The sequence below is a fragment of the Lampris incognitus genome, chromosome 20 (assembly GCF_029633865.1).
Source record: "Lampris incognitus isolate fLamInc1 chromosome 20, fLamInc1.hap2, whole genome shotgun sequence".
NCBI lineage: Eukaryota > Metazoa > Chordata > Actinopteri > Lampriformes > Lampridae > Lampris > Lampris incognitus.
In genome coordinates, this window is record NC_079230.1 from 10,540,151 (window position 1) to 10,554,170 (window position 14,020).

Sequence of the window (14,020 nt, forward strand, 5' to 3'; positions counted from 1 at the left end):
TGTAATCCTTACCACGAGTCTCCTGATAACAAGAGACAGAGGGAGAGGCTGAGAGAGGCCTGGGACATCTGCCAAAGGTAAGTGTGTGTGTGTGTGTGTGTGTGTGTAAGCACTGCCAAGTGTGCAAGCTGTGCGGCCGCTTTGTGTGCTGTGAATGTGCATGCAAGAAGGTGTGTGCTGTGTCTGTGAATGTATATGTAGCACGGATGTTTGTTCACTACGGTCTTGCCGAGGGTGTGCGTCTGCATATGTGTACACGGCGTGCATGTCTCGTGTGTGTGCGAGTGGCTCTGGATACACTGGGTTTAATCTCATTTCGCCAGGCGTGATGGAGAGGGAGAGGGGGCCGGAGTGACAGACGGTCTGAACAGGATGGAAGGATAGATTAAGGAGAAGGGATGGGGCTAGAGAGAGAGAGGAGCAGGGAAGGATGGACAGGAGGGTAAGTGGGGGTTGGGGTGATAGTGGGGGCGGGGGAGGGTGGATAGCAGGAACAGTGCCATATTAAACGCCCACACACACCACAGAGAGACACAAAGGAGCAGGGAAGGGGAGGCATGAAAGAACCTGACAGAACCCACCCTTTTCCCCCTTTCCTAAGCACCTGAAACACAAACACACACACACACACACAGGTGTCAGATGAACAAAAAGTCTGTTTCAAAAGACAAAGAAAAGACCTAAGCACAAAAGAAAACCCAGTCTAAACCTGAGGAGAACACAATATGAACACACACACACAGGATGTGATATCCCATCTAGCGCAACACAGCCCTCCACCATCAGTGTTCCTAAATTAGCCGTTAGCTCACAGGCCCTCCTCTCACTTGTTCCTCTCTCTTTCCCACTCACTATGGATCTCTCTCTCTCTTTCTCTCTATTTAAAGCCATGGAGGGCATATTTCAAGCACTCCGTTGCTTTAAACTTGCGGGGGAGACAAATATGCAGTGCAACACCACTCTCCCTGTCTCTCTCTCTCTCTCTCTCTCTCTAACACTCACACCCACACACATCCATCCATCCATCATCCCAGCAGTCACTGGGCGGCAGGCGGGGAGACACCCTGGACAGGCCGCTCACAGGGCCGACACACACATTCACACCTAGGGACAATTAAGTGCGGCCAATTCACCTGACCCACGTGTCTTTGGACTGTGGGAGGAAACCCACGCAGACACGGGACGTACACACATACAAAGCTTACCTTTTAGGGAGAACCATTCTTACATTCACAGTCCCCCGTGACTAGTACTCATGGCCACTGTAACTCTAGTTAACAGTCACGGCAATTTGCATATGAAACCGATCGTTGGTTTGGGTTGTTATGCCACTGTATTGTTTATAAGGGTGGGGGATACCTGCAGTCAGTTGAGACCGAAGAGGTCACTTAGATGAGTGATGACGTTTCTCTCAATAGATGAACTGACTCAACTTTCTGTGATTCTTATAGTTTGAAAAAGACACACAAAAAAGAACACATTCGCAAACTGCCTGTACCTTTCAGAGTAGTACCAAGTTATTGATTCACAGTCGTGTAGAGAGGCCTCAGCATCGGCTGCCAGTCATCTCTCAGGGGCCTCTTCAACCCTGCAGCACAGAGACAAGAGATGTTCAGGTCACGCTGTCATAACAGCCAAATATCACATCAGCCTGAACACACAATCCTGCACTCATACGACAGCCAGGGCTTTTAACCAAGTCTGTGATGGTGCAGAAATCAAACAGGGTGTCATTTGTATTTATATTGTCTCTGTATTTCATATTATGGGAATTGTGTACAGTTTATTTTGTACTGGTTCTCACTTGAAGGACATCGCATCACAGCTTCCAGTACAAAATGTGCTACGCAGATTAAGTTGTTATAAATTCAGGTTATATACAATATACATTATTTATAAGACTGAGGGAACTTAACATGAGGCCCCAGAAACAGTCCTCTTGGTTTGAATCCTGAACCTGGTTTTTCAAAGCACATCGAATAAAGTATTTCGTATTCTGATAGTTCTCCTGCATGTTGCACATGGAGGGACTTTCCTGAGGGGTGTAGGAGGCATCCTTGCCTGTCCCCCTGCCCCCCTCTTCCTGCTTTCAGAGGTGAAACGCATAGTTCTGGGATTGTATGTGGAAAACCAGAGGGTGGCCAAGGGGTCAAAGGTTAAATCTGCAGGGGGACTCTTACACAATGGGAGCGAGGAGGGGTAGGGGTGTGTGTCTCTCCTCCTCTCCCTGGCCCACACATACACACACACAAAATTGTGAAAGCTAACTGTGGTGGCTTAACAGTCGAGTCGCTGTGTAAACAAGGCAGATACCCTATCCTCACAGGAAGAAACAGTCACACTATGTCAGCTCTCACACGTGAAACAGTGGCACAGGAAAGGCACAGGAAAAATAAAGCAAGGGACTCAGAGGAGAGAGGGGAGAAAATGGAGGGAGAAGAGAGAGCGAGCGGAGAGAGACCAAGGGAGAGCACAGAGAAACAAAAGGGGACATGAACAGGAACTTTGGAACAGATGGATGAAAAGAGAGACCGGGAGAGGAATGAAAGACGGAGCATGGCAGCATAGGAGGAAAAAAAGAAAGAAGCTGATAAAGTGAGAGGGAAGGGACATGAAAGAAATACCATAATGGACATATAAGTTACATATAGGACAAACAGCAGAGAGACAGAGAGACACACACACAAATTGTTGCCCCACTATGTAGTGGGGCAACAGTGCAAACGGGGACACGGCGGTGGGGATTGTAATTACCACATTTATAGAGGGTGTGTGTTTATGTCTGTTGTGACCAAACAGCCGTCTATCTATTCCCGTAGCTTGACCCGGCTATCAGATTGCTTATGGCAACCCGAACGACACGGTGTGAGAAAGACGTGCTCAGCAACCGGATAGTGTGTGAACGGCAGGCAGAGTTACTTAGCGCTCGGGTTCCATCAACTGATACAGAAGTGATGAAATGTGGTTGTCTGCCCTATGAGCCAGCATGTGAGAGAGAGTAGAGAGAGCGAGAGAGTGTGTATGCATAACACAGACTATATCTCAGCTTTTGGGGGAACCCCCCCGTGAGTCAGCGCCAGCTCATCGAAAAAAGGGCTTACCCCGAACCGCCCTCTGATTCCGCCTCTTGGGACCGTGCTTACGGTCAGGTGACCGGGGGCGTGTTTATCGCCGCCCGACGAGATGACGGCGGGAATTTCTCGGCCCTTGTGATGTCATTTGTGCCGGTGACATCAAGCGTGTCGTGCGCGTCGTGTCTTAGCTAAACAGGATGTGATGACTGCCGGGGCTTTTAAGGCCAGGGAGAAGAATCAACCCACGAAACCTCAACTACAGGAGAAATGCCGATCTAGTCAGCACATGAGGTCATGCAAATATTAATCACTTTCTGGCAAGCTTCGTGTAGTTGTGCTGGTAGCACAAAAGGAAGTATCAAGCTTCCCATAGTGAGCTACTGAAAGAGGCAAATATCAGCTGCCAGTAATTATGTTTTTGACAGCCTGCTGAATGTAATCCAGAGGCCTTGGTTTTTATGCTTTCGATTTTTGTTTTTCTTTCTCACTTGCTTAATGAGTTTCTTGTGATCGGGACAGTTAGCTGCACAACCCGAGCATCTAGACAGAACAAGATAGTTGTGAGAGACATTGCTCGGTGTGTGTGGATGATTTTTTGTGCCGCTGAAACCGCAGACGAGTCAGCTGAAGACATTTGCAGAATAGCCCGCTAACATCTGGGGTGGAAAACAAGCCCCTGTAAAAACAAGCATGCGCATAATCTCCTTCACGGTGACTCCGGACAGCCCTGTAGATTTGTCCATAACAGTCACACTACCGTTTAAGGCCAGTGGCAAGATATGTTCGTCTCTATTCCCCCGAACGGATGACACAGCTCATTAAATTCACAATTCTATCCGAAATCCCCTATTCGCAGCCCCCCCAGCCCGTGTGCCCTATATTACCAAAATCCCCATTACACCAGACATCACAGGGCCCTTCCTGTCTACACCCTCGTCATTTTTAGTTACACAATTTATTGTCTCGCTTACGCCGACACCAACTGGGAGGAGCGAACGAGAAGGGAACTTGGCTATGGGCGCTGCCATGTCTGTTGTTGCCAGCAAACAACAACACAAAACAGGAAGTTCTCTCTCCTTTCATTTTAACGCCACTGATGTTTAAAAAGGCAGGCAGGCACATTTATAGAAAACGTCCACTATAATTTCAGGTGACTCACTGACCCAAGAAAAGAAAAACAGGTTGACAACAGATGCCAAGATGACGTTGTCTTCACAGAAATGAGCAACAAGCCGCCTCATCTCGCACGTGCACACACACACACACGCGCCTGGTCTGTGGCCAGACAACTACACCGAACCTGGAAGTATGGAAGTAGACTGCCGAGAGAGAGGGGGGGGGGGGGGTAGCGCTAAACTCCAGGAAGAATGACAGTGAGGCCAGCGCACAGAGAGGGGGGTGTGAAGCGTAGTGTGTGGAGGAGGTGACTCAAGAGTCTTATTGAGTCATGGTAGTCTTAGTCTTCTCCTTTATCTGTTGTTGCATCCTCTGGTTTATCTGGTTTCTTATCAGTTTGAGAGAAAGAAGGCTCGGTAGCCTTGGTATTCTGGCAGAGGAGGGCGATATCTCGCTCTCTCAGCTGTTATGTAACTGGGTCGGGATAAAAAAAATACTGCTGGAGGAAGTACCAGAAGTACCACTCACACAAATATACATCAGCCTCTGCGTCCACCCGCCCCGTTTTGTTGGCAGCCTCCCTTTGTGTGTGTGTGTCTGTGTGTGTGACACCCTTAGTGCACTCTGGTCCAAGCTGTCTTTATCCATGCGCAATAATCCAGGTAAAAATATCAAAAGAAAGGTGAATCAGTTCATCTGGACACAACGTTTATTGAGAGAAACGTGTCATCACTCATCTAAGTGACCTCTTCAGTCTCAACTCACTCAGTTTAGACTAAAGATGGCACTTAGATGAGTGATGAAACGTCCTAACTGGGCGTTTGTCAAAGCCAGGAAGACGCCCAAACAGAGCACCAGCCCGTGGAAGAGAGCAGGACAACAGCTGCCTGAGGGTGAACCGGTGATGACTCCGTATGTGGCGGGAGTGTCAGAACAGGTGAGACGCGTATTTTCCAAACGCCGCACGCATCTCGGCCGCTTTCAAACCCCAAAACAAACTGTGCCAGAAGTTGGTCCACCCTGAGGACCTCGGGTCCCCTGACACAAAGGCTCAGTGTTTTCAGTTTTTATTTTTCAAAGCCATCCGGCGTGCCAAATTTCGCCACAAGAAGACATTGTTACATAACCTCACACGAACAGGAACAACTTTTGGATCCATGGAAACATAAAATCCGGGTGAAAAATCTGCGTATCTTTCGGTGAGAATCGGTAAAAACCGAAAACACAGCCTTGAATATAGTGTACGCCGTTTGCCAGGAGGCTCGCCATGACTTGTACATCCGGGAAACCAAACAGACGCTGGCCAAGAGGATGGCACCACACAGGAGAGCTGACACGTCAGGCCAGCACTCCACAGTCTACACCTATATACAGACCAGTGGCCACTCCTTCAAAGATGGGGATGTGCACATCCTTGATAAGGAGGAACACTGGCTTTTAACGGGGAGTCAAAGAGACCGTCTTTGTGAAGAGGGAACGACCATCCCTGAACTGGGCGGGGTGGGGGGGTGGGGTGGGTTAAGAGTACATCTGTCACCATCTTACAATGCTGTGAACAAACATTCTCCAATCCTCTGTTACCAGGACACAATGGCCATTGTAACTCTAGTTAACGGTTGGTAATTTGCATATGAAACCAATCGTGGTTTTCAGTCGTTATGCCACTGTATCGTTTATAAGGGTGGGGATACCTGCAGTCAGTTGAGACTGAAGAAGTCACTTAGATGAGTGATGACACATTTCTCTCAATAAAAACTGTGGCCACATGAATGGATTCAACTTTCTGTGATCTGCCCGCCCCCCCCCCCCCCCATATCCACACAGATCTGCACTCTGGAATAAACAAAGATACAGCCAACACACATACACACACCTCTCAATTCTCTCAGCAACACCGCCTCCTATCCGAGCCACGCGAGGACACAGGGCTGACCCAGCCCCCTCACCCTGCTGTAGCCGGTCAGTGTTCATCAGTGGCATTTGGACCAGACACAACAGCCTGATAAAGCACGACTTGTTTTTCCTCCATCTGTTCCCAGTTAGTCTCTCACATATATCTGCGCCACACTTGAGGGCCTGGACTTGGAGAAAGCCGACTAAAACAGAGGCCGAGGCTGTGAAGTGTGTCAACAGAGGTCAGTTGTGTTTCCCCTTGTAGGTATTTCGTACTTTCTCGACATATCACAGCGTCAACATGTATAGATGTAGAATCTGTTTGGCTGATGTTGTCTCGTATTTGCGTGGAAGTCTGGCATTCTTCACGTACATAAACTATCAACCATATTATTTTCTACCCTTAATATTACTTTTGACTTCACCCGTTTATGTTATTTGTTTGACCCCCCCCCCGTTTCTACCCCTCACAGTGGGCGACCCATCAAGGCATATTTCTAGTATGCAAAGTAAATTGCTTGGCAAGTGAAGAAGGACTCTGATACCAGCACTGAAACTCAACCTTTACCTCCAACAGAAGCATTCAGCTGGAGGCCACACATTTGTGAGGACAAGCCTGAACCACTAAAAACCTGGCTGAAACCGTTCATCAGGATACCATAAACTGCAACCGGCACAAGCCACGCACACCAAACAGTGGTTCGGTCTGACGGTGGGCACTTCGACAAGTCTGCGGGTCATTCTGTTCAGCGAGCTTCTCCGATTGGCGTTTCAAAACAAAACTGGATGTCCCATAACGGAGAACGGGTTGCAAGATTCTTTAAGCACTTGATAGGCGGTTAAAAAAAGAAGCTATTTCTACGTTACTGGTTAAGGTACTTTCAAAAAGAAACTTGTAGCCTTCATTTGTCTTTGTAGGGAGAAACCGAGGGGCGGGGGGGTGGTGCAGAAAAGTGACATCTGGGCCTTTGATTGACACCACACATCTGGGTGTGTGCGGTGTATCTGCACCCCCCCCACCCACACGCACACACACCCCAGATGCACTCATGTCTTTCGTTAGAAGGAGAACAGTGAGGCTTGGCTCAGAAAAGACAGGAAGCTGGTGTCAGAGTCAAAGGAAGTAGGCCTCCCCAAGGGGTGTGGGTGTGTGTGTGTGAGAGACAGAGACAGAGAGGAGGCTGGGGGCTTCCTGTGGAACAGATATGAATTTTACACGTGAGCCATGAGAATTGGGTGGGGGGCACATGTGACTGTGGTGAAAGTGTAAAAAAGAAAGAAAAAGAGGTCACATTGACACGGGAAAGTGCTGCTGAATTTGCAAAAGTGAGAGTGACCCAGTACAAAAACTTCTGGGCCGGTTTCGCCTGGACCTCGTGAGGTCCACCTGAGACATGCAGTCATCTTGTGAGAGAGCCGCGTGTGTTAGCCCATCCCTCATGGAGGCCTTCAACAACAACAACAACAACAACAAGATAGTCAACTAAGTGAACAACCACGCTGCGCCATGAGCAACCACGCTAAGAGAAACGCATTTTCTCCACTTTCTCTTGATTATGGTAAAGTCAGGGAACGAATGACAAATGGATGATGAACGGATGACAGCGAGAGAGAGAGAGAGCGTGTGTGAGTGTTGAGCAAGTTATTTTTCCTACTCACTTGTACTCCCCAATTTGCCTTTCACAGAAGTTGACTTTCGAGCAGATGTGACAAATTTCATTTCCCAACAGGCAGAATTACTGTGCACGTTTGGATCAGACGTGTGTGTGTGTGTGTGTGTGTCTCATGTGTCCATTTCCAATCAACAACTGACACCCTTGTGATTACAGTCACTCTCACTTTCCACTTTTCAATTACATCAAAACCCCCAAGTCGCTCTCTTTTTTGTTTTCCCGTATCATGGCTTTCACAAGCCAGCAGCTTTGCAGATGAAAACAACATGCCTTAACATCGCCACAAACTGAAAATCAAAACTCCTTCTCTCTCCCTCTTTATATATGTCTGTATTCTACCTCCCAGACACACGCACACACTCAACTGCAACACAACAGAAAAGAAAAATAATAAGAGACGGTTCCCTCAGCAACAGTTGCTGGGGAACCGGCTGCATCCTCAACTGTTGTTAAGCTGGGGAGGGAGAGGACATGGACAGAGAGACGGGGGGGGGGGTTTCAGAGGGAGTAGGTAAAGATGAGGGTGACAAATTCAGAGCACAGTTTGTAAGAGCCCTCCTCCAATCAGGTTGTTTACAGAAACACAGGGCAGGTTGACCTCGCATGCCATCTTCCTCCTCTTCCTCACCAATCTGCCAGCATTACCCATCATCAGCTGGAGACAGACGTCTAACGTGTGTGTGTGTGTGTGTGTGTGTGTGTGTGTGTGTAGGGGGGAGTAATCATCTGGTTAACAGGAGTAAAACCAAAGCGGGAAACAAAAAAAACTCTTTCCAAGAGTGTTTGTGCGTCACCTCACACTCGTAGGTTTGTACACCTCCTGATAGCATCACCGGTGGCACGAGGCCAAAAAAAACAACAGGAAGAAAACTGACTCAGGAGGAAAACTCTCCCTTTTCTTTCGCTCACGCCGTCACACAGACAAACGATTACCAAACACAGCCAGCTCTCGCAAGTGACGGCATACCACCATCTACTGCCGTTCTGGCCGACGCTCCTCCGGCTTGTTATAACGTAATACGACGCTCTTTGTTTAGCTCGTTGCTGCCCCCACTCCAGCCCCCTCTCCCTCTCCATCACGCCTGGTGAAATGAGATTAAACCCACCTAGTCCAAAATCTACGCCTCGGCAGTTTTAGAATCAGTTAATTTATTTGCCGTTACGCAGACTGACAAGGCCATACCGGGTCGGGTCGAGGCCTGGCTTAACAATGACCGCCGTCGGTGCTGTGCCCTCACAGGAAACTATCAAACCCGCTGAGGTGGCCCCTGGGAAACAAGGAACAAGCCGAAAGAATTAGAGGCAGAATGTATGTGACGAGTACACTTTCACAAACCAGGAGTTTGACTTGATGTATTGATCATTTTGGCAGTTAAGACGTAATAAATGTAAGAGTAATATAAATATATATATGGTTTACGTACGACTGAGGGAAGAATCTATTATCGAAAGGTATCACAGTACGCTGAATGATAATTAAACTTTGTGCAATGTGTAAATATATTGTGTTTTGCACCATTGCAACACACAGCGTGCCATTTTTGTGGAGTGTGGTTGGCTAAAGCTGGTAGACATATTGGCCCAGGCTTGATAGTGGCATCCTGAGCTCAAATGCTTGGGACCATTTCTGCATGCCTCCCTCCCATTCCCTCCTTACCCTGAACTTTCTGTTTGTTGCTACTGTCCTGTCCAATGAAAGCTACATGTGCCACACAAGCAGTCGTTGTACTGCTGCAGTGTACTGTTGTTGCACTCTTTTTGAGTCTGACTGGTCCTGCACAACACACTTTTTCTTGCACGGATGAAATTTGTCTCATCTTAAATGCAAGCCTAATCAGTAATTGTAGTTCTGATCCAATAAGCATAATTTTAAAGCTCTACCATGGGCTGCAGCAAAGTCACTATCTAGAGACCCGAGTCGTTACTATCAGTCTTTCATCCCGGGCCTTGAAAGCATCAAAAACTAGAAACTTCTTTGACAGTGTACCGCCGGACCAACTGTCTACACGCCCTGTAATGTCACGGCCAAGAATTACTCGAGGTCCCAAATTATATTTCTATCTTACTGTACATCACCGAGTATGATGCAACTGTTTCAGAAAAAAAAAAGTTAAAAACCGTTTTCTCTACATCAGCTGACCTGGTAGTTGCAGACCTGCGCTCGGTTTTGGGGCCCCACCCCATATTTTGGGTGAGCAGCTGGCGGCCTCACACCACATGGTGGAATTCCACACTGGGTTGACTGAGCTCTCACCCCCCCACCCCCCAATGCTACTGCTCACATGCTAAAGCACCGGCATGCAGCATTAGCATCCATATAGGAGGGAAAAAAAGTTATAAAATGGAAACGAGACACCTCAAGGTGACACTGTTGGCAAACCACACAACCCCGTCTTACAATTAACTGTAGTGTTATGAAATGAATCATTTCCCCCTCTCTTTTGTGGCACTGACAAGAAACAACTTTGCATTTCTTGACTAGTTTCCATCCGTTCAAACTAATAGGAATCCTTGTTGTTTCACAGGAAATTGACAGTACAATGAAAATATGGTAAGAATGGGTGAAACAAATACTTTTTCCCCACATCTTTTTAAAAAAAAAAGTTTCTATATTGCAGTTATTCTACAAATATTTTGATATTTTCTTTTACTTGTTGACATGTAAAAGGCTCCGCATAGCATTGTATGTACAAAATCTGCTATGTGCATGGAAGACGTACAATAAAGGTGGTGGGGCCGATTGGGGAGCGAGTGTCTTGTGCTCAGGGTCTGCAGGCCGTGCTTCAGCAGAGGTAAACATGAACATCTCTGCAGAGTGACACACAGAAGGGTTTTCTAGGTGACGGAGGCTTGCAGAGACACCACCATACACCCCCCCAAAGTCTCAACAGCATGCCAGTTGTGACTATGGCTCTGTGTGCTGGCTGGTTGTGTATAAAGAAAGACATCTGGTAGTAACACATCAAAATAAAACCAAAACAGTGGTGGGGACAGAGGAGCTGACACGATGCACACACACACAGACACAACACAGTACCAAAGACAAAACACTACAACACAGAGAGTGGATGCATACCCTGGGTTTTTGTGCTCTAGTCCATACCTGTGCACAGGTCAGTAACAATGCATTACATTTTAATTATAACGCACTTGGTGTGGTTGTTGCATCTAGAAAAGCGCAACTGCACTCCAGTTATACGCCCCCAGATATGTGCAGATGTTTGAGCATTTCTAGCTTGCGACTACATGGTTGTGTCAGCTGGGTGAGACACCGGGATGCCCCGAAACTTGTGTTTTAACACCTGACCTGTTGGGAATGTTTTTGTGGGGTGAGAAAAAAAAAACTTGTTGGCAGAGCAGATGTACTACACTTCTTTCATGCCACTTCTCTCCATCCCTGTCCCTCACGCTCTCTTTCTTCACCCACGGAGAAGCTGCGACGCCCTTTACTGGAAAGACGGTAACGACGGTTTCATCCGATAAAAATCACTTCCCCTCTCAGACTTACACACGATTGTGTGTTTCCTTATAAATGCAAAAAAAAAAGAAAAAGGAAAAAGCTGAGGCATGAAAACTGAAAATGGTATCAGAATTTCACATCACCAGTACACACACACACACACACACACACACACACACACACACACACACACACACACACACACACACACACACACACACACACACACACACACGTCCTGTTTCATTACTGTCAACGATTAGTGTTTAAGTGACTAAGCAGTTTAAACGGGTCTATTGACCCATTTCCCATGCCAACCAAATACCCCCCCACACACACACCTTAGTCCCCCTAAACCCATCCGCTAACGTGCAGCTTAAACCCATCCTTGTGTCAGACTTAAAGCGAGACAAGACGGCTCAGGACACGAACCTTGTTGGAAACATCTGACAATACTACAGCTTGCCTATCTGGGTCAGTCAGTTACTCAACGTGAGGCAGCGTGAGTCACTATCAAACAGTCTCTGACGCCCTGAGTTAGCACGTCTATTTTTGACCTGAACTCCTGCGGTTTGAGAGTCGCTTTTAATATGGCGACGTGTTCGTCATCACACATAGTAGAATGGGCGGCGATTGTTCATTCACGCGCGCACGCGCGCGCGCGCGCACGCATCACGGGACCAAAGGGGGCGGGGCGCGGGGGGGGGGGAGCGAGGCAGCGGTTACCGACCGACCGCTCAGACCGCCGGGGTTCGGACCTTGGAACAGACGACAGGACGGACGGACGGCTCCTCGACAGTTGCCCGGCCTCCCCTTTACAACCCTCGGCTTCAAACGGGGACACAAACACGCCACTAGTTTCCACGTCAATCGATTTGATTGATCGGAAGCGGACGTTCAAAGGGGTTTCCCCGACCCCATGCCAGCACACTCCGCTCTTTCTTACTACCTCGGTTGTTTACTGGGGGCCATAAAATGAATGGCTCCGCCGAAAACTTGTAAGGAGGAGAAAAAGAAAACATTTGTGCCCGCCTCCGTGCACAGAGGACCGCGTTGGGTCACCTGGAACGGCCGAGGGGGTAACCCTCCCGGTCGGTGACGTAGCTGTCGGTGGCCACAGAAGATCGGGGGCGGATTTTTTTTTCACCTTGCTTGGAAAGCGCACAGGCGCACTGAGCAGAAAAGACCAACCGAGGAGACGGCACCGCGACGCCACCCCTCCCCCAAACAGAGGGAGGTAGAGCGATGCAAATCACTTCCTTTCAGTTCGGCCCTTTGTGTGCGTAAGGAGCGACCACGGGCCATCCATTCGCTTTATAAGGCTGCCGACCTAAATGCCGCTGCCCACCCCCCGCTCCCCACTCTTGTACGCACAATGGCGTGAGATCTCCTTACACAAGCAGATTTCTCTCCTCACGCCGTCCTGACCCGCTACCTTTGCTTTCCCCTTTACTGGTTTATCCCACGGGACCCACCTACATATTACATACATACATGCACACCCACCTACCCACATACATACACACCCACCTACATACCTACATACACACATGGGCTGCCTATGTGCCGATATTACTTCCACCACCCCGCATAAAAACCATTACAGCAGTGAAGTTATCTCTCTCTCTCTGCCCCCCCCCACAACCCCCCCCCCCAATCCACCGAGCTGATAGATATCTGCCATATAGAATTAAGTTCCCGCTGCGGTTATGAAAATGCACCTCGAAATTCCCCCACCTCAACACATCGGAGACGCTGATGGGGGCTTTCTAATGAACCGGATCCTCGTTTTGATCGCCGGCAGGCGTGAGAGAGGGGGGGGGTGTCGCGAGCCCCCCCGGCCGGACACCCCGTCACTGAGGACCAGATCAACACCGGGCGAGCGAGATCAACTTACCACGCTCCGAGTCAAAAAGACCGGCTGCCCCCCCCCCCCACAACCCCCCCACCCCACCCCACCCCCCAGACCGGCTTCATGTTCTCGGTCGCAAATGTGAGCGAACAAAAAAAAAAACCAAAACAAACAAAAACCCAAAAGTAAAAGCGTGCTTCACTAACGAGGCGAAGGCTACTTCTGAAAACGCGGACGCCGAACGTTGTAGAGCGCGTCTCCGGCAGGCTCGAGCGCAACCCGGCATCCGTCACTCAAAAGTGTTGGGGCTCGAGCCGTGTCGCGGAGAAGCGGGTCCTCACTCACCGTGGCGGGAGACCCCCTCGGGAGTCCCCGAAGGAGACGACGGCGACTTGACCCGACCCGCCTGCCGCGGAGGCGGCGTCCGCCGAGTCCGGAGCTCCGTCGGCGGATTAAAGTCCCTCGGCAGCCGGCAGGATTCAGCGGCGCTTTCAAGCCCGTCTCACCCGCGTCCTCTCCAACCGCCCGTAACCGTTTATGTCACGCTGACGACCGCGGAGAGTCCAACGCGTCTCCCGACGGCGACCGGTGGAGCGGAGCAGTTGCGCGGCTCTCGTCGGCCCCCTTTTCGGCTTTTTCTTTGCCTTTCTTTTTTTTTTTTTCCTCTCTCTCTCTCTCTCTTTAAAGCGACCTCCTCCTCCCCCCCCCCACACACACACGCAGCAGCGTGTTTTAAAGGGACAGTCACGCACCGACGCAAGCCTACACGCAAACGCGTACTGACGTCATCCCACGGCCCCGGAATTCCCTGACAGCGCAAACTGGCACCGAGTCCACCCCACACACACACACACACAGTCACGCCGCCCCGGTACCGGAGCCGGCTTCTCAGCCTCCGTCCTTCTTTTCTTTTCTTTTCTTTTATTTCTTTTTTTTAACCGGCGGACTCGTG

At 49.2% G+C, this 14,020-nt stretch overlaps 1 protein-coding gene across 3 annotated transcripts in view; it reads right to left on the reverse strand.

The window, feature by feature from the left end:
- Positions 1 to 13,700, reverse strand: part of kdm6ba (lysine (K)-specific demethylase 6B, a) — a 37,637-nt gene extending 23,937 nt beyond the window's left edge. For 2 of the 3 annotated variants that reach the window (XM_056300145.1, XM_056300143.1), the window contains exons 1-2: positions 13,414 to 13,700; positions 1,499 to 1,588 (exon numbers count right to left, since the gene is read on the reverse strand). The gene's annotated coding sequence lies outside the window, so the exon portion shown is untranslated. The remainder of the gene's footprint in view (positions 1 to 1,498; positions 1,589 to 13,413) is intronic. The other variant, XM_056300144.1, reaches the window with a different exon arrangement.
- Positions 13,701 to 14,020: the final 320 nt, after the last annotated feature.